This window comes from Aotus nancymaae, unplaced genomic scaffold (genome assembly GCF_030222135.1).
Source record: "Aotus nancymaae isolate 86718 unplaced genomic scaffold, 86718_ANA_hifiasm-v0.15.2.pri h1tg000002l, whole genome shotgun sequence".
In the NCBI taxonomy this organism is placed as follows: Eukaryota; Metazoa; Chordata; class Mammalia; order Primates; family Aotidae; genus Aotus; species Aotus nancymaae.
The window spans coordinates 54866451-54892300 of NW_026988413.1; the positions used below are offsets into that span (position 1 = coordinate 54866451).

Below are 25850 nucleotides of genomic sequence, written 5' to 3' on the forward strand. Positions count from 1 at the left end.
GAGATCGAGACCATCCTGGTCAACATGGTGAAACCCCGTCTCTACTAAAAATAGAAAAATTAGCTGGGCATGGTGGCACGCACCTGAAGTCCTAGCTACTCGGGAGGCTGAGGCAGGAGAATTGCTTGAACCCAGGAGGCGGAGGTTGCAGTGAGCCGAGATCGCACCACTGCACTCCAGCCTGGGCAGCAAGAGTGAAACTCCGTCTCAAAAAAAAAAAAAAAAAAAAGAATTCAGAGAATAGTCATTCATGTATTTATTCAGTTCATAGATAGGAGTGTCTGTGCCAAACACAGAAGTAGGTTCTAGCAGCATAAATATGGATTAGACAGCATTTGCATATGAGTTGCTCACATTCTGGTTTGGGAAACAGAAATGGAAACAAATAGTCACAATATAATTTGATAACTACTTTACAATTCTACAAAAGCACCAAGGCAGAGATGACCATTCTGCTTTAGGAAGGTGGGACAGCTTCTCAAAAGTGATGATTCTTGATTTGAGTGTTGAGGGATGAGTCAGAGTCCTTAGGGGTAAAGGCCAGGAATAAAAGTCCAAGCAGAAGAAAAAAATGTGTGCATAAGCTCAGATGTGCATGCGGTTGACATACAGGCTTCACGGTGAACAGGCAGGGTGGAGAGAGACTGTAATAGCAATAATACGAGAACATGGAATTCAAAGGTAAAATGTTTTACCACAGTTCTAGCTCAATCTAGAGGTCATGGTATGGAGTTGAGATCTATAGTCTTGTGCCTACTTATTAATGTTATACTAATTTGACAAATATTTTATATATCATTATCAGACTTCAAAGATTCCTTAAAGGAAACTGTGTTAGCTTTCTACTGCTGCAGAAACAAATTACCATCAACTTGGTGATTTAAAACAACACAATAGTTCTGACTGCAGACCAAAATTTGGAATCAGTTTCACTGGGCTACAGTCAAGGTGTCAGCAGGACTGGTTCCTTCTAGAGGCTCTCGGGGGGGATCTGTTCATTGCCTGTTCCCGCTGCTAGAGGCTGCGCACATGCATTCGCTCCAATCTCTGCGCTGTGGTCACATTGCCCCTTTCCCCCTTTGACCCTCTTGCCTCCCTCTTTTAAGAACCCTTGTGATTACATTTAGGGCCCAGGTCCATCTGGATAATCCAGGCTAATCTCTCTATCTCAAGGTCTTTAATCACTCTGCAAAATCTCTTTTCAATGTAAGGCAGCATTCATTGATTCTGGGGATTAGGAAGTGGATATTTAGTTGGTGGTGGTGATGGGGATTATTCGATTTGCTACAGAGAACAATATTCTTAGTCTCTGTTAGTGTAAAAACCACACTCACGCAGAGTGCTTTTTTTCCATTTTTTCTCTCAACAACAACAACAATCAACACAGAAGACTTCCGTAACCCCAAAGTATGTGAAGAATTCTCTCCACCAGCGAGCAAGCAATCAATTCGGTAGCAGACATCAGCTGCAATCCAATTCTGGATTATGCCTACCTGGAAATAACATCAGATCCCACACATTGAAAGCTCAGTCCCCAAGACTGCACCCCAACTTCAGACACCAGTCACAAGTGCAGATGTCCAGAATGTTTGACCAACCAGCTTCAAGTTGAGGTTCCCACAAGCCACTCTTCAGGTTTAATTTACTAGAGTGGCTCACAGGCCTGAAGAGAACACGTTTAATGGTTTATTATAAAGGATATTACAAAGGATACAGATGAAGAGATGCAAAGGGTAGGGTATGAGGGAAGAGGCATGGAGCTTCTATGCACTCCCTGGACTCGCCACCATCCAGGAACCTCCACGTGTTCAGCCATCCGGAAGTTCTCCAAACCCTGTCCTCTCAGGCCTTTCATGGAGACTTCAGTGCATAGACATGGTTGTCAAAAGTAATGGGACAAAAAGGAATGATCTAATACTCCTAGACTGAGTGGGGAAACTCAGCAAATCCTGTTTAGATTCTTCTTGGCTCTTCTGTACAGTATTTCTTTCTCCAGGGTATCAGGCAGGACCGTTTCCTAAATGAGGATCTTATGACCCACAATCAAATTAAAGTCCTGCCTTGGTTAGGTGAAAGGAGAATAAGAGAAGATCAGAGAGAGAGATCAGAGAGAGAGACTTTGTTTTCTGAGGCCTAAAGCACCCCAACATTATAACAAGGGCTATGGGAGTTATGAGCCAAGTACTCTGTGTGTATGTGTGTGTGTGTGTGTGTGTGTGTGTGTGTGTGTACACAGAATGCTGGGCAGAAGAGCTCTGAAGAATCTAAACAGGATTTGCTAGGTTCCCCACTCAGTCTATGAGTATTAGATCATTGCATTTTTGTCCAATTACATTTGACAACCATCCCTAAAATAAAATAATATCACAGTCCTCGTGTTGGAAGCATGCAGCAGATCTATACCTGTTTGTGGCTGGGTACTTGGGAATTAAATTGTAAATGGTAAGTGCTGGGACAAGTAGCTCTCATTAATTACTCAATCTGTGGAGAATCAGATATACCTGAGGGGTTTGGTCTGTTCTTTGCAGAGAAGAAAGTAATAGTCTAGTCTTCCTCTACTCATAATAAATGCCATTCTAGGCTGGGTGAGGTGGCTCATGCCTGTAATCCCAGCACTTTCAGAGGCCGAGGCAGGTGGATCATGAGGTTAGGAGTTTGAGACCAGCCTGACCAACACAGTGACCCCGTCTCTAATAAAAATACACAAATTAGCTGGGTGTGGTGGCATGTGCCTGTAGTCCCAGCTACTCAGGAGGCTGAGGCAGGAGAATCGCTTGAACCCGGGAGGTGAAATTGCAGTGAGCTGGGACTGTACCACTGTACTCCTGCCTGGGTGACAGAGTGAGACTCTGTCTCAAAATTTAAAAAAAAAGCCATTTATACTTGAAATAACATTGTGCTGGAGATGTGTTTGGCAATTTTAAATGGGTTGGAGGACTCCTAAAATTTATCCTTTTCTTCTTTCTTTCTTTCTCTTTCTTTCTTCTCCCCACTTTCTTATTTTTTTTTTGAGACAGAGTCTCCACACGAGGCCTCCTGTTGTCCAGGCTAGAGTACAATGGCACAATCTCAGCTCACTGTGAGGACTCCTTCTAAAATTTTTCTTTTTCTTCTTCCTTTTTCTTTCTTTCATTTTCTTTCTTTGTCTTTCTCTCCTTTTCTTTTTTTCCTAAAATTTCTCATTTCCTTCCTCCGTCCTCCTCCTCCTTCTCCTTTTCTCTCTCTCTCTCTCTCTCTCTCAACACAGGGTCTCCCATTGTCCAGGCTAGGGTACAGTGGTACAATCTCAGCTCACTGCAACCTTGGCCTCCCAGGCTCAAATAATCCTCCTACCTCAGTCTCTTGAGTTGCTGGGACTACAGGTAACACCACCACGCCAGTTAATTTTTGTATTTTTTGTTGAGACAGGGTTTTGTCATGTTGCCAAGGCTGGTCTTGACCTCCTAGACTCAAACGAACAGCCCACTTCAGCCTCCCAAAGTGCTAGGATTACAGGTTTGAGGACCCCTGCTCCAAGGCCTGCACTTGAGAACCTACTCTGGCTTCCTTTGGCTGTGCCTCTCCCGACGTGTGCCAAAGGGACATGCACACTTGGAGTCTGAGCTCCTTCCCCAACCACTCTCCAGGTATCCAGGAATTTGGGGTCTTGTCCAAATGGTTCCAAGTCTGCTTCCAGGGCCTGTACCAACATCTTTCCCAGATCCATCCTCCTAAGGTCAGGAGGAACATGGCTGTGTGTATCACTAGGTCTATGGGTGGCCAGGGGGCAGCTCTTTGTTGGAGATAAATGGTGCCATGGTCTGAATGTTTGTGTCCCCCAAATTCATATGTTGAAATCTTAACCCACCAAAGAATGGTTTCAGGATGTAGGGCCTTTGAAAGGTGATTGGGGATTAATGCCCTTATAAAAGCAGCCCCCAAAAGCTCCCTTGCCCCTTCCACCATGTGAGGCTACAATGAGAATTATTCACCTATAAACCAGAAAGTGACCCTTCACCAGACACTGAACGAGCCAATTAGTGCCTTGATCTTGGACTTGCCAGCCTTCAGAACTGTGGGGAAAAAAAAAAAATCCCTGTTGTTTGTAAACCACCCAGTTTATTGTATTTTGTTGTAGCAACCTGAACAGACTAAGACAGACTGAACTTGGACAATGGGCAGGGTCTGCCCTGGATAAGTTCCAGGCTGTCACCGAACAGGACAAAGCCTTGAAGACAAGAATTCTGAAGAGTCTGAGAACTCAGTCTATCCTTATGAAGGTATATTTGTCAAGGTAGGAGGACCAAATTATCCTGCATTTAACAGTTGTTCAGCCTGCTTTATACCCTTTAAAAAACAAAACATGTGGGATGTGGGCTTAGTACTCTTAACTCGGGCCCTGTACATGGGAGTGGCAAGCCTGGCCAGAGCTACACTCACTGCTACAAACAGCAACACTTGTCAGGGGTGACCACATCCAACCAAGCAGCACAAGCAAATCACCATAATGGGAAGGAATCCATTCAAGGTTTTTTGGGCAGTAGGGGTGAATCTAAAAAGAAGACCAAGTAATCCCACAAATCACGAGGACAGTAACATCTATCTTAGGGCTTCAACATTCATGAAATAGTTTATTTAGTTAGCCCAGGTGAGGAGGATAAACAAGATTTAATGCCTTCAGCATTAACAATCAGTCTTCAGTGTTTAGATTTTGAAAAACGTCTGGTTCTTTTTTCTAAATTCCAATCTTATGATAACTATGTAATTCAGTGGCATGGGAATGCTAGAAAAAAATCAGAACAAAACAATGAGTGATTTTTCATAAGTGGCATCCTTCCATGAAGAGTCACACAAATCATATTCTTTGAACCACTTAGGTATAGGTGGGATCCTTTCTCACTGGAGAAAACCAGGGTGGATTTTCTCAAAATTCTCCTGGCTGATTTAGCAATGAATTTCTCTGGATAAACTAATTAACAATGATTAAAACTCAGATCTCATTATTTATTTATTTATTTTTAAGAGACAGGGTCTCATTCTGTAACTCAGGCTGGAGTACAGAGGCATGATCAGAGCTCACCGAAACCTTGAACTCCTAGGCTCAAGCGATTCTCCTGCTTCAGCCTTCCGAGTAGCTGGTACACACTACCACGCCTGGCTAATGGTTTTATATTGTTTTCATTTTTGTTTTAGAGATAGGGTCTTGCCGTGTTGCCCAGGCTGATCTCAAACCCTGGCCTCAGCTATCCTCCTGTCTCGGCCTCCCAGAGGGTTGGACTACAGGTGTAAGCCACCACATCCAGCCTGAAAGTCTAATAATTCTTAGTCACAAAATCTGTATTGGCTGCTATAGTTCCTCTTTTTTTTTATTTTTTGTTTTGAACATACATCTAGACCAGGCATGGTGGCTCACGCCTGTAATCCCAGCACTTTGGGAGGCTGAGGTGGGCAGATTACGAGGTGAGGAGTTCAAGACTAGCCTGACCAATGTGGTGAAACCCTGTCTCTACTAAAAATACAAAAATTAGCAGCAGCTAGGTGTAGTGGCTTACGCCTGTAAGCCAAGCACTTTGGAGGCCAAGGCGGGCAGATCACCTGAGGTCGGGAGTTCAAGACCAGCCTGACCAACATGGTGAAACCCCCGTCTTAAAAAAAAAAAAATTAGCAGGCTATGGTGGCGCACCTGTAATCTCAGCTACTCAGAAGGCTGAGGCAGGAGAATCAATTAAACCTGGGAGGCAGAAGTGGCAGTGAGCCGAGATCGCACCACTACACTTCAGCCTGAGCGACAGAGTGAGACTCTGTCTCAAAAAATATATAAAAAATAAAAACAAAAATACATCTAAACATTCATCGTTGTGATGAAAAGTAGCACACTCACTTGTTTATCTTAGTGCTGGGTACTTACATGTTCTTGGGGGCACAGAACTTTTCAAGGTGGAACAGATGAAAAAGATGGTGACTAATCTCTTCACTGTTGAAGCTCTCCCCTGTATTTTTGTGATTATTAATCCACATGGAAAACAGTATTTCTAAAAAGCTATAATTTCTATTTTTTAAAACCACAAACTAATCAGCATTAGTTGTCAAGTTTAACTACCTGGGGCTTAGATTTTACATTTTGAAGACGATATCCTGAGTCTTTTAAATTTTTTTTTTTTTTTAAAAGAAAAAAGAGAAATTGGCCAATTATTAGTGAGATAAATATTACTTTTCACACAACGGAAATACTATTGTGCTATAGCTGGCCTGGAACCAGAACCTGAGCAATGCCATTTTATAAGACAAAGCTGTGTCTCCAAAAATGAGTCGTAATAACTGCTCCATTCTCCTTGCAATAACTGCTGACTTGGTTTCTGTAAATAAGACTGCTGGTCTGCTCTGGATAATGTCCACTAGGCGAAGTTGTTTACCTTTTCTCATCAGTAACTGACAGAATTGCTGGCCTTTGCTTATCAGGATATGCAGCCCAAGCTAATTTCATCTTGGCCCCTGTGAACTAAGATCTGTAAATTCCACCGCTACCAAAACAACGTGTAAACTAACATTTATCTTGACTTTTGTAAATCATTTATGTAGCAATTAGAGTGACAATAAGCCCCCGAGCCCTCGGAATGTCCAGAGGCCCCCACCCCCGTCCCTGCCCAGGAAGTGATTTACAGAATCCACCAGCCCTCGGAATGTCTGAAGCCCGTTCATCCCCCTCCCCGTTCGTCACCCCCACTCCCAAGGTGGTTTTTCGGGTATAAAAAGTCTTGGCACCCTCCCTTCGGGGCCTCGGGTTAGAGAGACGTGAGTCCTCCGTGGTCGCCGGCAATAAAGACCCTGCAATTTGGCATACTTTTGTCTTGGTGAATTATTTTAATCTCGCATCCCAATACAGCACTATAGTATCTGGCTAGCCTGTATTTTCCAGTCTCTGATAAATTCTAGATGAAATTCAAAGTATGCAGTCACAATGACAGTGTGAGAAATTACCCTTAAGAAGCAAATGAGTTTAATTTTTAGTTATTTTCTTGCATAAGCTGTCTCCCATTGTTGTTAACACTATTCTCTAATGTGGAGACCTAGAGTGGTCTCCAATTTTTTTTAAATTGTGAATCCACACAAACATCCCATGTTTGTTTACTTATAAAATTTTTAGGCTGGGTGCAGTGGCTCACGCCTGTAATCCTAGCACTTTGGGAGGCTGAATCGGGCAGATCACCTGAGGTCAGGAGTTCGAGACCAGCCTGGCCAACATGGTGAAACCCTGTCTCTACTAAAAATACAAAAATTAGCTAGGCATGGCTCACACCTATAATTCTAGCACTTTGGGAGGCCAAAGAAGGCAGATTGCCTGAGGTCAGGAGTTCATGACCAGTCTGGCCAACATGGTGAAACCCCGTCTCTACTAAAAATACAAAAAAATTAGCCGAGTGTGGTGGTATGTGCCTGTAATCCTAGCTATTTGGGGGGCTGAAGCAGGGGAATTGATTGAACCAGGGAGGTGGAGGTTGCAGTGAGCCGGGATCACAACACTGCCCTCCGGCCTGGGTGACAGAGCGAGACTCTGTCTCAAAAAAAAAAAAAAAAAATTAGCTAGGCATGGTGGTGGGATCCTGTAATCTCAGCTGCTCGGGAGGCTGAGGCAGGAGAATCACTTGTACCCAGGAGGCAGAGGCTGCAGTGAGCTGAGATCATGCCTTTGCACTCCAGCCTGGGAGAGACAGCAAGACTCTGTCTAAAAAAAAAAATTTATACACACACACACACACAGTGTGCTATTGTACTGATATATTTTATTATGAAACTCAAAATCAGAAAGTTAAGATGACATTTTAAAAATGTAAACGGAAGTCCTATTGAGGATGTCCCACTTTGGAAGCTATTGCTGTAAGGTGACATCATCTGACTCACTAAAGAATCTTCCTTGAGTATATTTCAAAGCAGCTGTACTACCTTACATTCCCACCAGTAGCATACAAAAGTTCCTGTTCTCTACAGCCTTGCCAACATTTCATCTCAATAATAGCTATTTTAACAGGTGTGAGGTGTTAACTCATATGGTTTTAATTTGCATTTCCCTGATGATTAGAGACGTCGAGCTGCACTGCGTGGTGACCATAGATAATAATAATAATGTATTTTTCAAAATTGCTAAAAGAATAGGTTTTTAATGTCCTACCACAAAAAAATGACACTGGTGAGGGGATGGGTATGTTAATTAGCTTTTGAATCATTCTACAATGTATAGATACATCAAAACCTCACATTGTACCCCATAAGTATATAGTTCCCAATTATTATTTGTCAAGTAAAAATAAACTAATGAAAAAAAATTTTCTTACCTATTAGTTCTGCTTTAAAATAAGAAGAGAAAGTTTGGAAAACTTTATTTTTTATTTTTATTTTTTGACACAGAGTCTTGTTCTGTCGCCCAGGCTGGAGCGCAGTGGTACAATCTTGGCTTACTGCAACCTCCACCTCCCAGGTTCAAGCAATTCTCTGCCTCAGCCTCCTGAGTAGCTGGGATTACAGCACCCACCACCATGCCTGGCTAATTTTTTTGTATTTTTAGTATAGACGGGATTGCACCATCTTGGCCAGGTTGGTCTTGAACTCCTGACCTCGTGATCCACTCACCTTGGCCTCCCAAAGTGCTGGGATTACAGGCATGAGCCACCACATCTGGCAAGAAAACTTTTTCTTAAATATCCTTTTCCTTCAGGGTGAACATCAAAAGCACTGACTAATACAACCTTGTCCTGACTCTTTGACTCTGTACTTTATCTTTTCATTCCCTGCCATGTCAGATACTATGAGATTGGGGGAATAAGTGGTCTTACACAAGGGTCAGATAGTAAATATTTTAGGCATTGTGGGTCATATGTCTCTTGCAACTACTCAGCTCTGCTGCTGTAGTGCAAAATCCATCAACATATAAATGAATGGGTGTGGTTGTGGGCCAACAAAACTTTATTTATGAACACTGAAATTGGGATTTTATGTAATTTTATGTAATATTTTCAGGTGTCACAAAATATTATTTTTCTTTTGATTTTTTCCCCCAATCATTTAAAACTGTAAAAGCCATTCTTAGCTCACAGACCAAGCCAACTGATGGCAAACTTAAAACTATAAAAACACATGGCAGGCCAGGTGTGGTGGCTCACGCCTATAATCCCAACACTTTGGGAGGCCAAGGCAGGCTAACATGGTGAAACCCCCTCTCTACTAAAAAATACAAAAAATTAGCTGGGCATCGTGGCATGCACCTGTAGTCCTGGCTACTCAGGAGGCTGAGGCAGAGAACTGCTTGAACCCAGGAGGTGGAGGTTGCAGTGAGCCAACATTGCTCCAGTCTGGGTGATAGAGCAAGATTCTGTTTCAAAAAAAAAAAAAAAAGTACATTGGTTCCATCTGGAAAAGTGGGACAACTCGAAACAAAAACAGGAAGACTTCAAACTCAGAAGGGGCTTTCAGGTCACAGAGAGTTGAGATAAATGGTTGCATTCGTTTGAGTTTCTGATTAGCCTTTCCAATGAAGGCACCCAGATATTCATTTATCTCAGTGAGTAGAGAGATAACTTTGAGTAGAATGGGAGGCAGGTTTGCCCTAAGCAGTTCCCAGCTTGAATTTTCCCTTTAGCTTAGTGGGTTTAGGGGCCCAAGATACATTCTTTACACATATACATTTCTCCAAAGATGATATGGAGACAAATGGCCAACAAGCAAATTAAAAGATGCTCAACATCATCAGTAGTCACAGAAATGCAAATCAAAATCACAATGAGATATCACCTCACATCTATTGTGATGGCTACTAACAACAACAACAAACAAAATAAGTGTTGGTGAGGATCAGGGAGAAACTGGAATTCTTATGCATTATTGGTAGGACTGTAAAATGATGCAACTGCTGTGGAAAACAATACAGAAGTTTCTTTTTTTTTTTTTTTTTTTTTTTTTTTTTTTTGAGACGGAGTCTCGCTCTTGTTACCCAGGCTGGAGTGCAATGGCGCGATCTCGGCTCACCGCAACCTCCGCCTCCTGGGTTCAGGCAATTCTCCTGCCTCAGCCTCCTGAGTAGCTGGGATTACAGGCACGCGCCACCGTGCCCAGCTAATTTTTTTTTGTATTAATAGAGACGGGGTTTCACAATGTTGACCAGGATGGTCTCGATCTCTCGACCTCGTGATCCACCCGCCTCGGCCTCCCAAAGTGCTGGGATTACAGGCTTGAGCCACCGCGCCCGGCCAGAAGTTTCTCAAAAAAATTAAAAATAGAAGTACCATATGATCCAGCAATCCCACTTCTGGGATATATCCAAAATAACTGAAAGCCAGAAGTCAGAGACTTTTGCGCACCCGTGTTCAAAACAGCACTATTCATAATAACCAGGAGGTAGAGGCAACCCAAATATACATTGATGAGTGAATGGATAAAGAAAATGTGTTAAAATAACATACCATGTAATATTATTCAGCCTTAAAAGGGAAGGAAATCCGGTCACATGGTACAACATGGATGAACCTTGAGGACATTATGCTAAGTGAAATAAGCCAGTCACAAAAAGGCAAATATGGCATGATTGCATTTATATGAAGTCTCCGAAGTAGTCAAAGTCATCAAAACAGAAAGATGAATGGTAGTTACAAAGGCTGAGGGGTTGGGGGGAAGGGGAGGTCGTTGTTTAATGGGTGCAGAATTTCAGATTTGCAAGATAAAAAGGTCCGGAGATTCAGCTTGTTTCACAACAATATGAATATACTTAATACTACTGAACTGTACATTTAGAAATGCTTAAGATTGTAAATTTTATGTTATGTGTTTTTTGCCACAATAAGAAAAAGCATTGCTATAATATTAATGTTGAGGACTTTGTGTTCTGAAAAATAAATAGTTTGAATTAAACAGGCAGCAGATCAGATTTGGCCCTCCTAGTTTGCTGACATATTCCTATAACCCCTGTAACCTGTATTGTTCCTTCATATATTTTTCCCCAAAACCTTTTAATAGAGTAACAGGATATTACACCTGCAAGCAGGCAGAGAGATTTAGAGTCATTTGGGGTCTAAGGGTATGGGAACTGAGGAATTGGGAGGGGTATTTTCCAAGGTCAGAGAGGTAGTTAACAGCAGAGCAGTAATTAGAATTTAGCTGCCCAAGATCTATTGCTATATGGAGTTATCTATAGATTCTTAATGATCAGGAAAACAATCTTTAATTTGACTGGAAGTGAATGCAGTATTTAGCTGTGTCAACCTGAAATAATGAAAAGGGTCAGAATCTAATTCTGAAGAGTTTATTCAAATGAAAAGCTGGGAAGAGCCACTCCAGGACACTCAGACTCCAGAGAAATGGGGTCAATGCTCTGAGGTTAAAGTTAAGTTATTGCTTTTATAGGAAGAAGACAAAGAAATTTAACAGGATTACAATATTTTCTATACAAGGCTGGCTTGAGAATTACAACACATTTGTTTTCTTTTCCATACAAATTGTTTTCTTTATAGAGGATGTTCATTTTGTTTCCAATTTAAAAGAGAGTATTTAACATTTCATCTTAAGATAATGAGATAGCCTTTAAATCTTTGTGAGAAAGGTAAGAGGAAGGATAATCTATAATGAAGATCAACCATGGAGAGGGAAGAGGTTTTCCCTGGCACTCTCGGTTATTTACAACACTTTACAAAACAATACAGGTAAGGAAGAAGGTCAACATATAATTAGAGAAACAAAGTTTACAGCTGCCTAGGATACAGCTGGTTGTCAGGCCTCATAATCACATTCTTTTAAGGCTCAAAATAATTTGGAGTTCCAACAGCTTAGATTTCAAATTACTTATTTTCACAAGTGAATTCCACAGGTGCTGCTAGAAATATAGACTAAATTAAAAATCCTCTAGTAATGAGTCTTCTAGTCCTCTGTGCTTTTAAAACTAAAGCTAAGAGAAAAAAGGACAGAACTGATCATAGAACGTACTTTAAAACAATGCTAAAATTGTTTTAAATGTGGTTCCCCAGAAGTAATTTAGGTAGCACCTAATACTTTAGGAAATGTTAAAATAATCCTATTTAATACACTACTAGTCTCCAAGAAAAAAGTTACATTGGCCACTAGTCACTTTTAGGGAATTGTGTAAATTTGTCCCTCTTCTTGTCAGCATTAATAAGCAATACAGATGAGGAAGGTCAATGATATATATAAAAAATAGCAAGTGAATATTTTAAATTGCTTCTTATTTAAAAATTAAGTAACAATTTAGAAGACAAATCGTTATTATTTTCTGAATGTCTGACTTCCTAGGGGTGGCATAGAAGGGAAGGACAAATAAAGCCCAGTTCAGCACGCCAGGATCTAAAATCAAACCATGAGCAAAATGCTTAGGATGCAATGTTCATTTTGTTTTGTAAGGTGAAGCAAGGTAAGCTAGAGGTTTTGCCTGAACTGATATAAATTATTATACTAAACAGCTTCTTTTCATTGTCTAGAAAAAAACCCAACCAATTACACTTCAGAAGTCGTATTGAGCAGAGATTCCAACCTAATCCATAAAGTTGATGTAGTATTCTAGGAGTTAAGAAAGCATAAACATTACTGTTTAATTAATACAGCTTCAATTATACTGTCAATGTTGTGTTAAAAAACATTCCTCCTAGACTTTTCTGGTGTACACAGAGATATGCTTTTCTAAAGCAGTTGGACTCAATGAAAAACATCCTGTGAACATCTGTCTCTTTATAATATCTGTATGATATGTATAGAAAATAGCAAGTGAATACTTTAAATTGCTTGTTAAATATAATACATAAATGCAACACACTAGCCTAGGTAGTATCCTAGCTCAGAAAAAAACAGCCGTTAAAGACATTCATAATTATACATCATGGAAACTTGAAAATGGATTGATTATTAAGTGGTATTGGGAATCAACATTCTCTTAGGTGTGATAATGATACTGTGGTTATGAAGCAAATGTCCTCATTCTTAGGACAGATAGGCTGAATTATTTAGGGGTGAATCATTTTGATGTCTGCAATTTATTCAAATAGTATTGTAGCAGGAGCGACTGTGAGAAGCAGACTTCTAGAACACTGAACTGGGAAGGAAGGGGTGATTTATTAGGTCAGGAGCAAGGTGGCATGGTTGCCTAATAGCCAAGCTCGTCTACCAAAGGAAACCTCTGCCTTTATATAGGCTTATAACTCTAGATGTTACATGTGAAGGGGTCTTGGGTTTACAGTTTTAGAAATTACACATGAAGGGGTCTTGGTCTTACAACTCTGGAATTTATATGTGAAAGGGTCTTGGTTTTACAACTCTAGAATTTAAATGTGAAAGAGTCTTGGGCTGGGAGTAGGCATGGGTTATTGTGACTTAGGTGAGGGTTTGATAGCTTTTAAGTAAAAACAATGCCTTCTGGAAAGATTTCTCCACACCATACCTGCAATCTATAGGAGGGCGATTAGGGTGTGGACCAGTCTGCCAGCCTTTACTTCTCCTATTGAAATGCAATGTAGAATTGAAGTGGGGGATGGTCTTAGATGCTTAAGGGTGATTAAGGGTCTCCTCCCTCAGTATTATAAAAAGGCATATCTAAGGCTGGCCATGGTGGCTCTTACCTGTAATCCCAGCAATTTGGGAGGCTGAGATGGGTGGATCACTGGCGGTCAGGAGTTTGAGACCAGCCTAGCCAACATGGTGAAACCCTGTTTCTATTAAAAATACAAAAATCAGCCGGGCGTGGTGGTGTGTGCCTGTAATCCCAGCTACTTGGGAGTCTGAGGCAGGAGAATTACTTGAACCCAGGAGTGGAGTGGAGTGGAGTATAGGAAATAAGAATAAATAAAAGGCTCCTTTTCAAAGCTTTCATCTTAGTTCATTACAAATAAAAGTTTCTTCAAACGTTGACTTCAAAGCTTTTGCTAATAATCTTAAAGTAGCTGTTAGTCATAATAAATCAGTGTATCCTGACATGCCTGGACAAGCCCAGGCAAGTCTTAGGTCATAGCTTATACCCTTTCCTTATTTGGAAATGTTATTGGTTCTCTCTCTTTTTTTTTTTTTTTTTTTTTTTTGAGACAGAGTCTCGCTCCATCGCCAGGCACCAGGCTGGAGTGCAGTGGTGCCACCTTGGCTTACTGCAACCTCCAACTCCCAGGTTCAAGCAATTCTCCTGCCTCAACCTGCCAAGTAGCTGGGACTACAGGTGCATGCCACCATGCCCAGCTAATTTTTGTATTTTTAGTAGAGATGGGGTTTCACCATGTTGGCCAGGATGGTCTCAATCTCTTGACGTCGTGATCCGCCCACCTTGGCCTCCCAAAGTGCTGGGATTACAGGCGTGAGCCACCATGCCTGGCTGTTATTGGTTCTCTAAGCATTCCTCAAGTTACTTCCTCTTTTCCTTTGTTCTCCTCTGCCTTTACCTCTTTAGAAAAGTTTTAAGTTGTTAGCCAACCAGGTGCAGCCTCAACTGTGAAGTCCAGTTCCAGCCAATGGAATCAGGACACAGGACCATCAGAAGGGCGAAGGGAGCAGTAGGGTGGATGCATTAAATACAAAAGGCCCTGCCTCCTTTGTTCAGTGTCCTCTTGTGTCAAAATGGCTAACAGGATCACCCTTTCCATAGAAAGTAAAGTCGCCTTGCTGAAAAAAATTACATTTATATTCAAGTGCTACATCCTTTACAGCACCAAAAATTTGCATATAACAATTTGGGGGCTCGTCTAGGATTGACATTGCCCTCTGGGGTGGTCTCTGGTCCTCCCTCATGAGGGATGTCCTCCTGTGGCAGCCTTGGGGGTAGAGAGCTGAGACCCACCTGGTGTGAGGAATAAACCCAGATTCTCAGCAACGTAGGGGAAAGAAATTCCAAACCACAGTGACCAGGGGCCTGGACCAGGCAACCTCGTGCACGAGCCAAGGCAGGAAACGTTGCAAAGGGGCGACAAAGTACTTCCTTGGTGGTCATCTTCTGAAGGGTTGAATGTATGTGTGCATGCAGTGATGTGTGAATGGTGACAAGTCCTACTGCTGGACGGAGTGAGTGGATCCTCCCTGTGGTTCCGTGGCTGCCTCACATGGCTTAGGACGGACCCCGCCATGGGAATTATGCCAGCATGCTGACTCTAAGAGAGCCCTAAATATCCTTTGGGGGAGCAGTCAAGGGGTACGGTATGAATGAGAAGAATTTAAGGGACCTTCAGAAGGGGGAAGGGAGGGAACAGGTCAACCTCCCAGGGCAGGGAAGGCAATAAATTCCTAGCTTGAGGGGTTGAGTCTTCCATAAATGGAATAGGTGAGAGATTCCCAGATTGGGGGGTTGAGTCTTCTGTAAACTGAATAGGCGAGAGATTCCCAACTTTGGGGGGTTGGGCCTTCCGTAAACTGAGAGAAATTCCTAGCTTGGGGGGGTTGGGCCTTCTGTAAAAATGGAATAGGTGAGACATTCCTAGCTTGAGGGGTTGAGTCTTCTGTAACAAATGATAAACTATTGCTGTTTTATTTGGATTAAAGAACCGATCCTTAAGCCCGAAGTTGTCTGGGCAAAATTTGTGTTGGATGAGGATTAGGACTGTCGACTTTTACCAATGTATGTCAAGAACAAAAGCCCTGTCTCACAAGAAGAAATAGACTATGCTCTCTATTGGTGGCAGGGGCCAGTTCTCCTCTACACATTTAGTGAAGGAGGAAAACAATCAGAGAGTAGAATAAAGTCAGGGGCAGTCTCACCTAAAAATGGTGGAGCTTTTATCCGTGAGCAATCCACATGTAAATGGGACCCTTTAGACCATCTTCCCTTGTTTCCAGCTCTAGCTCCTGCTCTGCCATCCCTGCAGTACCATTTCCTTCTCCCCAAGCGGTGGCTGCCACCCCAGAACCAAACCCAGAATTCCTTACTCCCCTGGATAACCTACGCTCTTGGGAGCTAGCATCTCAAAGGCCTGATCATCGCTAGCCCAAGTCTTCTTCCTTGAAGAAAGGGTTCTGGTGGGAGATAGAGCAAAGCAAAAGAGATATTCAAAGTTTTCCTTTCCCCTCTTCTTCCAAGGAATCAGCTTCAACTTCACAGCTTTTTTTTTTTTTTTTTTTTTTTTCTCTAAAAAAGATGCCTCAAGGAGGAGGCCAGGTTAGTTTTCTGAAACCTCAAGGAGGAGGTGTGGTTGGTTTTGTGAATGCTCCCTTAACTGTTTCTAAGGTCCAGAGTCTAAGGAGAGAACTTAAGCCATTATTAGATGACCCTGATGGGGTAGCAGAACAGATTGTTCAGTTTTTAGGTCCCCAGTTACATACTTAGACTGAGTTAATGTCTATTCTAAGTATTCTCTTTTCGAGGGAAGAAACAGTAAACATGAAGAGTCAGAGAGGGACAGAGAGTCAGAGAGGGAGAGACGGAAAGTAAGAGAGAGAGAAAGAGACAGAGAGAGAGAGAGAGAAAGACAGAGAGGCGAAGAGAGACACAAGGAGGCAAAGAGAAGAGAGACAAAGGAGAGAGATTAGGAAGAAGAGAAATAAATATTAAGAAGTTATAAGAATACACCTTTAGTAAGGAAAGTCATACAACAAAGTTAGAAAGATTGTGATAGTTGTGAAAAATGTTATAAAAAGGAATTCATACAAAAAATGTTGTATAATTTTTTTGAAAGTTTAAGCAAGTTTTGAAATGTTAATTGTAAAGGAAATTCTCTGTGTAAACATATTACCTAAAGTTAAAGAGGTATCATCCAGTTTTTCTGTAAACTGGCCATTAAAATAAAAGCACAACAGGTTTTTCTTAAAGCACTAACCTGCTCTTTAACAAAAATTATAAAAGGTCTCTTAGCACAGCCGCCACTCCTAGAATTTCCAGTACAGCAGCAGCAGCCTAGAGAACACCCTACCTTGTGCTGCTAACCACCGAGACTACTGTTTGTACAGCAGAAAAGAGATGAACACATCATACCTGAATCAAGAAAGTGCCATCACTGTTAAAATTATGGGCTATTGTTCCAGGATCAGACCCTACCAAGCTAAAACTAAGAAAAGTTTATCTATCTTTTCTTTTTCTTTTCTTCCCTTTAACTACTTCCCATCTTATTACTAATGTAAATAGATCGAATTCACTTCAAGTTATTACCTTTTTTTTTTTTCTGAGACAGAATCTCACTCTGTCACCCAGGCTGGAGTGCAATGACATGGTTTTGGCTCACTGCAACCTCTGCCTCCTGAGTTCAAGTGATTATTGAACCTCAGCCTCTGGAGTATCTGGGACTACAGGTGTGTGTCACCACACCCGGCTAATTTTTTTGTATTTTTAGTAGAGACAAGGTTTTGCTATCCTGGCCAGGCTAATCCCGAAATCCTGACCTCATGATCCACCCGCCTCTGCCTCCCAAAGTGCTGGGATTACAGACGTGTGCCACTGTGCCTGGCCCCAAGTTATTATTTTTGATGCCTCTTTAGTTATACCTTGTGGAGATTTACATGTCCAAAGACAGCCTACTATTTCAGAAAAATATCTCTGCCCTCTTAGACTTCGTCAGATTAGGAAGACATAATGAGTTCTTCTAAGGATACTTGTAATCCAAGAAATATTAGCTGTATTAATTGGTAGAAATCAAACTCTTGTCCCTTCAAAACAGAATCTCTATGTTCCGCTTAGTCTAATGTCATATGGAACACTAAAGGTTTAAGATAGACCTGCTTCCACAGGTCTTCGTCAGTCCTTAAAACCATATACCCATTTCACCAAAGGAATTACTCCTCCTAACTTTCAGTACAACCCATGTAATCCGATACAGCTTACTATTGTTATTGCAGCATCAGAAAACTCTTCCCCTTCATTAAGTCATATTTATGGGATATAAACCCTTTCAGGAAGGGATCCTAAATAAATTTTTGAAATGCACTTTATTGCTCCTTCAACCTCTTTATCAGTCTCTCCTCCTAGACACAATGACAAAACCAAAATCTCAGTGGGAGAAGTAGAGGACCTAAGGCAAACCAAAGCCATTAACACAGGATATAAACATGCAAATGCCTGGTTAGAAAGGATTAAATATTCCATTTTCACCTTAAACAAGTGCAACTGTTACGCTTGTGTGCACGGTAGGCCAAAGGCCCAGGTTGTCCCTTTTCCACTTAGATAGTCCTCAAATGAAGCAGACATAGAATGCATGGTAGCCCTTTTTCAAGATTTCACTGCTTGGAATAACGAATTGTGGAATAACGAGTTCTTTCTGCTATTTCCTGAAGTTGAACACCCTGTAGGTCAGCCCCAGAGGGCCATACAGCCTCCATCTTCCAAGGCAAACTTCGCCTTGTGTCTCTCATGACAGGGGGAGAACTTAGTGTTCCTTGGAAACTTAGGATGCAGTGAAGTCAGGCACTTCTGACAGCTGGCTCATCAGTCAGCTCTTTCTCATCCCTGAGCAGATGCATGGTGGTATTGTGGAGGACCTTTACTGGACACTCTGCCAGATAATTGGAGCAGCACTTGCACTCTAGTCCAATTGGCTATCCCTTTTATCCTGGCATTTCATCAACCAGAAAAAGAGAAAATATGACATTGGCAAATAAAAGAAGCTCCTTATAGGTCCTTTAATCCCCATGTCTATCTAAATGCAATTGGAGCTCCTTGAGGAGTACCAGATAAATTTAAAGCCTGTGATCAAACAGCTGTAAGATTTGAGCCAATGTTGTTTTGGTAGGTAACAATTAGTAAGAATTTATACTGAATAAACTACATTCATTACAACCAACAGCAGTTTACTCACTATACTAAAAATGCTATCAAAAGAATAGCTGAACAATTAAGATCCACTAGCCACATGGCCTGGGAAAACAGAATAGCCCTAGATACGACATGAGCGGAGAAAGGTGGTGTTTATGTTTTAATTAAAACCCAGTGTTGTACCTTTATTCCAAACAACACTCCTCCAGTGGCAGCATTACAAAAGCCCTCCAAGGACTTAATGCTTTATCAAATAAGTTAGCTAAAAATTTTGGCATCAATAACCCTGTTTCAAATTGGCTCGAAAGGTGGTTTGGTCACTTAAAAAATAATAATAATAACCTCGATTCTTACTGTCTGGTAGAGGACTTTCGGCCCCGTTCCCCAGCCATGTGGAAAGGGCCTAATTCCCGATAAGGAAGGCCCTTCCTCCCCCACAGGGAGGGTCCTTTATCTCACTCTATCCTGGCCCGGCCCAAGACCAGCAACCTTCCCGCCCAGAGGCCCACTGAACCAATCACCATCCGCCCCACCAGCACTCCCGTAACCTCCCGTCCCACAAGCTCCCACCCGGCAGGCTTCCAGCCCAGCAACCAACCTAGCCAATTACTACCCGCCAGATCAGCTCTCCCTAACCAATCGCTACCTGCCAGGTCAGCTCTCCTACCGCCCCAGGCCCTCTGTCCCTATAAAGCCAACCGAACAAAGAAAGCGCGCGATTCCTCCCTTCCCGCTTGAGTCGCCTGGAGATCCCAATAAAGTCGGTATTGGTCACCACGCGTCCTGCCTCGAGTCTATTGAGCGCCTGCCTCCGTGGGTCGGGGTCCCACAGCCGGGGTCACACACTTACCTCTCTAGCAACTATGATAAATATACTTCTTCTCGTTAGATGTTGTGTCATACCACGCATCCAAGGGGCTAGTAAACACAACTCTTACTAAAATGTCCCCAACCCCTCCTCCACCCTATTCAAATAAGATTACTTTTTCTTCCTTCTTTTGCCTCATTTGGTAGACAAAGGTATAGATTACTTGTTTAGAAGAACAAACAACAAAGACATGTTAAATAAACTTGAAGGGGAATTAAAAAATATAAAAAGGGAGGAATTGTAGGAAATAAGAATAAACAAAAGGTTCCACTTCAAAGCTTTCCTCTTAGTTCATTTCAAATAAATAATGGTTTGTTCAAAGTTTAATTTACTGTAAATCTTTTGCTAATAATCTTAAAGTAGCTGTTAATCATAATAAAGAGATAAAGTATCCTGTGTTCTTAGTTCTTACACTTTAACCTAGATATTTGCCCTGACATGCCTGGACAAGCCCAGGCAAGACTTTGGTCATAGCTTATTTCCCTTCCATATTTGGAAATGTTATTGCTTCTCTAAGCATTCCTCTTTTCCTTTGTTCTCTTCTGCCTTTACCTCTTTAAAAAATTTTGTTAGCCAACAGGGTGCAGCCTAAACTGTGAAGTCCAGTTCCAGCCAATAAAATCAGGACACAGCAGTAGGGCGGATATGTTAGATATAAATGGCCCTGCCTCCTTTGTTCAGTGTCCCTTCCTGGCAAAATGGCAAACTGGAGCACCCTTTCTGCAGAAAGTAAAGTTGCCTTGCTGAAGAAAATTAAATTTATATTCAAGTGTTACTTCTTTTATGGCAGTGAAAATTTACATATAACAGGGAGGTTGTAGTGAGCTGAGATCACGCCACTGCACTCCAGCCTAGGCAACAGAGTGCGACTCTGTCTCAAAAAAAAAAGAGAGAGAGAAAAGCCATAACTATTACCTATATAGTTGGATTTTTTTTCACAATAAAGAATGGGAGTGCCCTTTCCACAAGATAGCACCAAAAGATAAGGAGGAAGCTCCTGCCCCTCCTAACGCCCAGGCCAAAGGGAAGGCTTTAAAGGGCAAGAAGGCAGTGTTGAAAGGAGTCCACAGCCACAAAAAAAAGACCTGCACTTCACCACCTTCCCACAGCCCAAGACACTGTGACTCTGGAGGCAACCCAAATATCCTCAGAAGAGCGTCCCTAGGAGAAACAAGCTTCACCACTATGCTATCATCAAGTTTCCTCTGACCACTGAGTTAGCCATGAAGAAGACAGAAGACAACAACACACCTGTGTTCATTGTGTATGTTAAAGCCAACAAGCACAAGATCAAACAGGCTGTGAAGAAGCTCTATGATAGTGATATGGCTAAGGTCAATGCCCTGATTAGGCCTGATGGAGGAAGAAGGCGTAAGTTTCACTGGCTCTTGATTACAATGCTTTAGATATTGCCAACAAAATCAGGATCATCTAAACTGAGTCCAGCTGGCTAATTCTAAATATATGTATCTTTTCACCAGATACATGCCACTTCATCAACTTCTGGTTGGGCTGGGGAGGCCATTCACAGGTACAGGGGTTGTAATAGGGTCTGGGCAAGACTCCTGTTCTACTTATCCTTTTGGAACGCCCACCCTGACACGCCACCATGCTCACTCACTCCAGAGATCTTTGTGACTAGAGTTAGCTGTCCTAGGAAAACCAGAACTTGTCTCCATGGTAGAGGTAAGAAAACAAGAAGCTGTCGGGTGCAGTGGCTCACACTCCGCACTTTGGGAGGCCAGGAGTTTGAGACCAGCCTGGCCAACATGGTGAAACCCCATCTCCACTAAAAATACAAAAATTAGCTGGGTGTGGTGGCACACACCTGTAGTCCCAGCTACTCAGAAGGCTTAGGCAGGAGAATCACTTGAACCCGGGAGGCAGAGGTTGCAGTGAGCTGAGATCATGCCACTGCAATCCAGCCTGGGCAACAGAGGGAGACTCCTTCTCAAAAAAAAAAGAAAGAAAGAAAGAAAAGAAGAAGCTTTTCAAGAACTCCTTTTATCCCTGGAGGAGGCTGTGTGTGAAACCAATGCCCAGAGTTTGAGGGGAATTAGCATCCATTTCAATGGAGTGTGGGTTGGCTGGCTTTCCAGTAGCACTTTGACCTCACACACCCATTTACTATGTCCAACTGGTCTGTCTGCTTCCCTCAGCTTTTACCCAATAACAGACAAAAACTTTAATTAAAAAAAAAAAAGAGTAGGAGTGAGGGGAACAAAGGGCATCTTTTTTTTTTTTTTTTTTTTTTTGAGACAGTCTTGCTTTGTCCACCAGGCTGTAATGCACCATCTAGGCTCACTGCAACATGCATCTCTGGGGTTCAAGCAATTCTCCTGCCTCAGCCTCCCTAGTAGCTGGGATTACAGGTGTGCTCCACTATGCCTAACTACTTTTTGTATTTTTACTTGAGACAGGATTTTGCCATGTTGGCCAGGCTGGTCTGGAACCCCTGACGTCAGGTGATCCTCCCATCTTGGCTCCAAAGAAAGGCTCCCAGCCTTTTCTTTCTTTCTTTCTTTTTTTTTTTTTTTTGGAAATGGGGTCTGTTGCCCAGGCTGGAGTGTAGTGGCGTGATCAGAGCTCACTGAGACCTTGATCTCCCAGCCTTAATTGATCCTCCCACCTCAGCCTCTGGAGTAGCTGGGACCACAGGTGGCACCAGAAGATAAGGAGGAAGCTCCTGTCCCTCCTAACACCCAGGCCAAAGGGCCACCCTACCTGGCTAATTTTGTTTTTTTAAATTATTATTTGTAGAGATGAAGTCTCATTATTTTGCCCAGGATTGTCTCCAACTCCTGGCCTCAAAGGATCCTTTTGCCTTGCCCTCTCATAGTGCGGGGATTACTTCTTCGATGAGTAGTCAAGAATACTATGAAGAACTTCTGAGATGTAACTTCTATTTACCCTTTGGGTTTGTATGTGTGCTCTTACTTTTTTCTTTGTTCTGTTGTACAGAGGTATTACTCACCTTGTGCAGTCTCAGCTCTCCACCCAGGCACAAGCAGCTCTTAATCACCCTTAAGTTCAGCAGCCACTGCAAGCTAGCCTGAGGAGATAAAGTCCACACTTGACATAGTTCTTTACATTCCTGCAATATCACACAGGCACATTCACTTTCAAAATGCAGAATAGTATGGTTTGCATTTTTCTGCCAGTCTTATCTGCATTTAGAACCTGTGGTGGTGTTTTCTTTTCTGCCAAGATATCACCAGAGACTAGCTATTTTTTTGGTAACCCCTGGTACACCCCAGGAGGACAGTTATAGAGAAATTTTTTTTACCCAATTACCCATGGTTGAATTTTACTTCGATCTGCCTTTATTTACTTCTTGAAACAACTAATTTCATCCTGCAGTTTAAAAAGCAAAACCAGTAAGAAACTCAGAATCACAATTTTATGCTCTTTTGTAGTTATCCTAGTGTTAACAAACAAAGCAAATTTAGATAAGAGCCATGTGTACCAGGGGGCTGTGATATCATTTTAAAAGTAAATGAGCACACAGTACACAATACAGTGCTGCCATTAATATTCAATACCTACTGTATACACTTCAAATTACAGTTTAGTTTCTTTGCTACCAGGCTTCTAGCGCCATAGGCAGTGAGTATGCCAGTGCTTCTTGACTGATTGAGTTGGCTACGAGAGTCCACCAATGGGTCTGCAGGATCCCATTTAGTTTTAGTAACTGTGGCTGGTGTCCAGGAATGTGTTAATGCAGTCTGAAAGTCAGCCTCTGACTTTGGACAGCGGGGGGAACCAATTTGGTCTTAGGAGTGCCCCCGCAGAGTGTTTGACTCCTGAGGCAGGGCAGGGCAGACGAGACCCGAGGGCAGCGTGCCCCCAGGCCCTTCCTTTACCAAGATGGCTTCGGCGCCCCGACCCACGGGGGCGGCCATCTTGGTAAGGGCTGGAGAGGAAGCCTGAGGGAGGCCGCCGCTGGCCCGGTTGTCAGATTCAAAGGTCACAATAAGTGACCCGGTGACAACTCGCCCCAAGAATGGCGAGGCGGCGAGCGCTGAAGCGCTGCCTGCAGCTGCTGGCGCCCTCGGCGAAACTGGCGCGGCGGGCCCGGGGGCGGGGGAACCCGTGCACCAGCCGCCGCGGCCCCTCCAGCTACGCTGGGGCGGTGTGCGGCGCGGAGCTGTGCCCGGGGACTCAGTGGCCGGAAGCCGAGAAACAGCGGCGGCGACGGCGCGCGCGCCCGGCCACCCCCAACGCAAGGTGAGTCCGCGCCCCCGCGCTCTCACCCCGCCCCTCTGCCGCGCGCCCGCGGACCGGGATCCCGAGTGCCCTAGAACTCTGCGGTGGCTGTGGGACCTCTCGGGAGGCAGTTTTCTCCCTACCGCTGTGCTCTGTGGCGTCTCCGCTGCCACCTCCAGGGTCTCTGGGCGGAGCAATCCGCACTTTCGAGCCTGGGGTGGTTTGGGATTCTTCGGCTAAGTGGAGCGGGCTGTGAGTGGGTTTCCCGGTCCCCGAGCCCTTTCTCGTCCCCGAGATGCCGCACTTGTGAGCGATAGAGCTTCATTTAAATTTTCTCACCTCGCGAGTTGGGGAGCCTGCATCTCTGAAGCTGCCTGAGTGAAGAGCCACAGCATTATTTTTTCTCTTTGGGAGAGTAGCTGTCTGGGATTTGTTTGAGATCCCATCTTCCGTGCAAATTACCAGGTTGCATCTTCACTGATAGGAATACATGTAGGTGTATCTTCTTTTAGTTGTATGTAAATAAATGGGTCGACAGCTTCCTCCGAGCAACTTATTGTTGCTTCATCTATAGTATTTATCTTCTAAAAATCCATTCCAACAGGTTTCTTCCCTTTTATTTTGGAATAAGTGTACTTGTTTAACTATGGAATGGAAATGAAGAGCAAAAAAAATGGGGCTAGGTAGGAGAGGGGTGGTGGAAGGCTGTGATTTCTTAAGTTTTCTGTTCTGTGGTTGTTTGCTTCTTATAAATTGGATATTATTGCAGGCTTTTCAGAGCACGTTTTCAGATAGGTTTTTGTTGTTGTTAATTTTTTTTTTTTTTTTCAGGCTAGAACTCTATATGGTCCTGGTAGTTGAGGTAAATACTCTTCCATGAGTTCTGGGTTCTCATGTATTTATTATACTTCAGTTAAACCTGGAAAATAGTAAGGGAGTGAGAAAAGTTAACAATCTTTTAAAAAGTCATTTCGTTCTTGTCTTGGCCTTTAATGTAGGTTGTTTTATATATATATATATATGTTATAATATGACTGACTCACCTGGTTGATTGTGGCTTAGCATGAAATGTTTGCTGCTTGATAATTCTGAATAATTAATTTGTCCGGGAAATCATTCCTGAGATGCAGTTTAGCAAACTGAAATAATTTCCATGTTTGTTAAAAAATGGAAATCTCTAACAGTTCCATTTCTATTTTCAGTTACATTGGTTATGAATTAGCCGCAGACATGGACATCGTTTAGAAAAAGTTATGTAATCTTTAACAAGAAAAGATTACCTATATCCCACAATAGTGTGATTTACGTTGCAAGAAAATACTAGGTCTGTTAAAGAAGAAATTTAGGGTAAAAGTACTTATTTAAAATAATTAAGAGAGAGATTGAGGGGTTAAAATTGTTTTAAGTGAACTGAAAATATAGTCAGGATTTTCAGAGATTTTATTTTGTTAACATTCTGGAGGCTTTCCTGCTACAAGAATTATGGTAAGTCTCCAAGAGATAAAAATACTTAGTGTATTTCTCATACCCGTATTTTCACTCATAATTCCAAATTATACTGTAGAAATTCTATATTGCAAAATTCTAATTTTAAAATTAGTCCAGTTATAACTATATGAAGAACATTTTAGCATAAGCATTCCATCACAGGGTTTTGGTTATGCCTGAGTTGATACAGTCATCCTTGTGTTTGTTCGAAAGGGATATTATGTTACGTTGAGTATTTGTGAGTTTGGAAAACTGAGGGAATTTTTTTGAACATTTAGTCTGTGTTTGGAAAAGCAGCATTTGCCTTTAATTTTGTTGTTTCATTCTGCTTTTTCTTTGTAGTGATGGATAGCTGTGGATGTAGTGGTTTTTCCATTGTTTTCTATGCTTTATAAATAAGAATATAGTGATAACTGGAGGACTGTTGATCTGGGCTTGTTAGATTGAAATGCATACACTTAAGTGTTTTCATTGAAGTATTATTAGGGAAATTAACTGTATATAATTAATCATTAAAGAGTACTTTTATTCTGGAGGCCTGTGAGGGCATGCATAAAATTAGCATTAAAAAAATCACCCATGTGATTTCCAACATAAGGTTCAAGTAATATA

General features: G+C 42.3%; 1 protein-coding gene and 1 long non-coding RNA gene across 6 annotated transcripts in view; one reads left to right on the forward strand and one right to left on the reverse strand.

The window, feature by feature from the left end:
- Positions 1-280: 280 nt before the first annotated feature.
- On the reverse strand, positions 281-24216 carry LOC105720229 (uncharacterized). Of its 2 annotated transcripts, none has more exons than XR_001108098.2 (3): positions 24090-24216; positions 22519-22596; positions 281-644 (listed from the first exon to the last, which is right to left on the reverse strand). It is a non-coding gene; the product is annotated as an uncharacterized LOC105720229 (long non-coding RNA). The 2 variants fall into 2 exon arrangements; XR_001108099.2 differs by lacking the exon at positions 24090-24216 and adding an exon at positions 23091-23246.
- The window catches only part of NAPEPLD (N-acyl phosphatidylethanolamine phospholipase D), a 47002-nt gene continuing 44880 nt past the window's right edge, over positions 23729-25850 (forward strand). For 2 of the 4 annotated variants that reach the window (XM_012456502.2, XM_012456509.3), the window contains exon 1: positions 23729-23771. The gene's annotated coding sequence lies outside the window, so the exon portion shown is untranslated. Of the gene's footprint in view, positions 23772-23839; positions 24243-25850 lie in introns of those variants that run through there. The other 2 variants (XM_012456518.2, XM_064374759.1) reach the window with 1 other exon arrangement.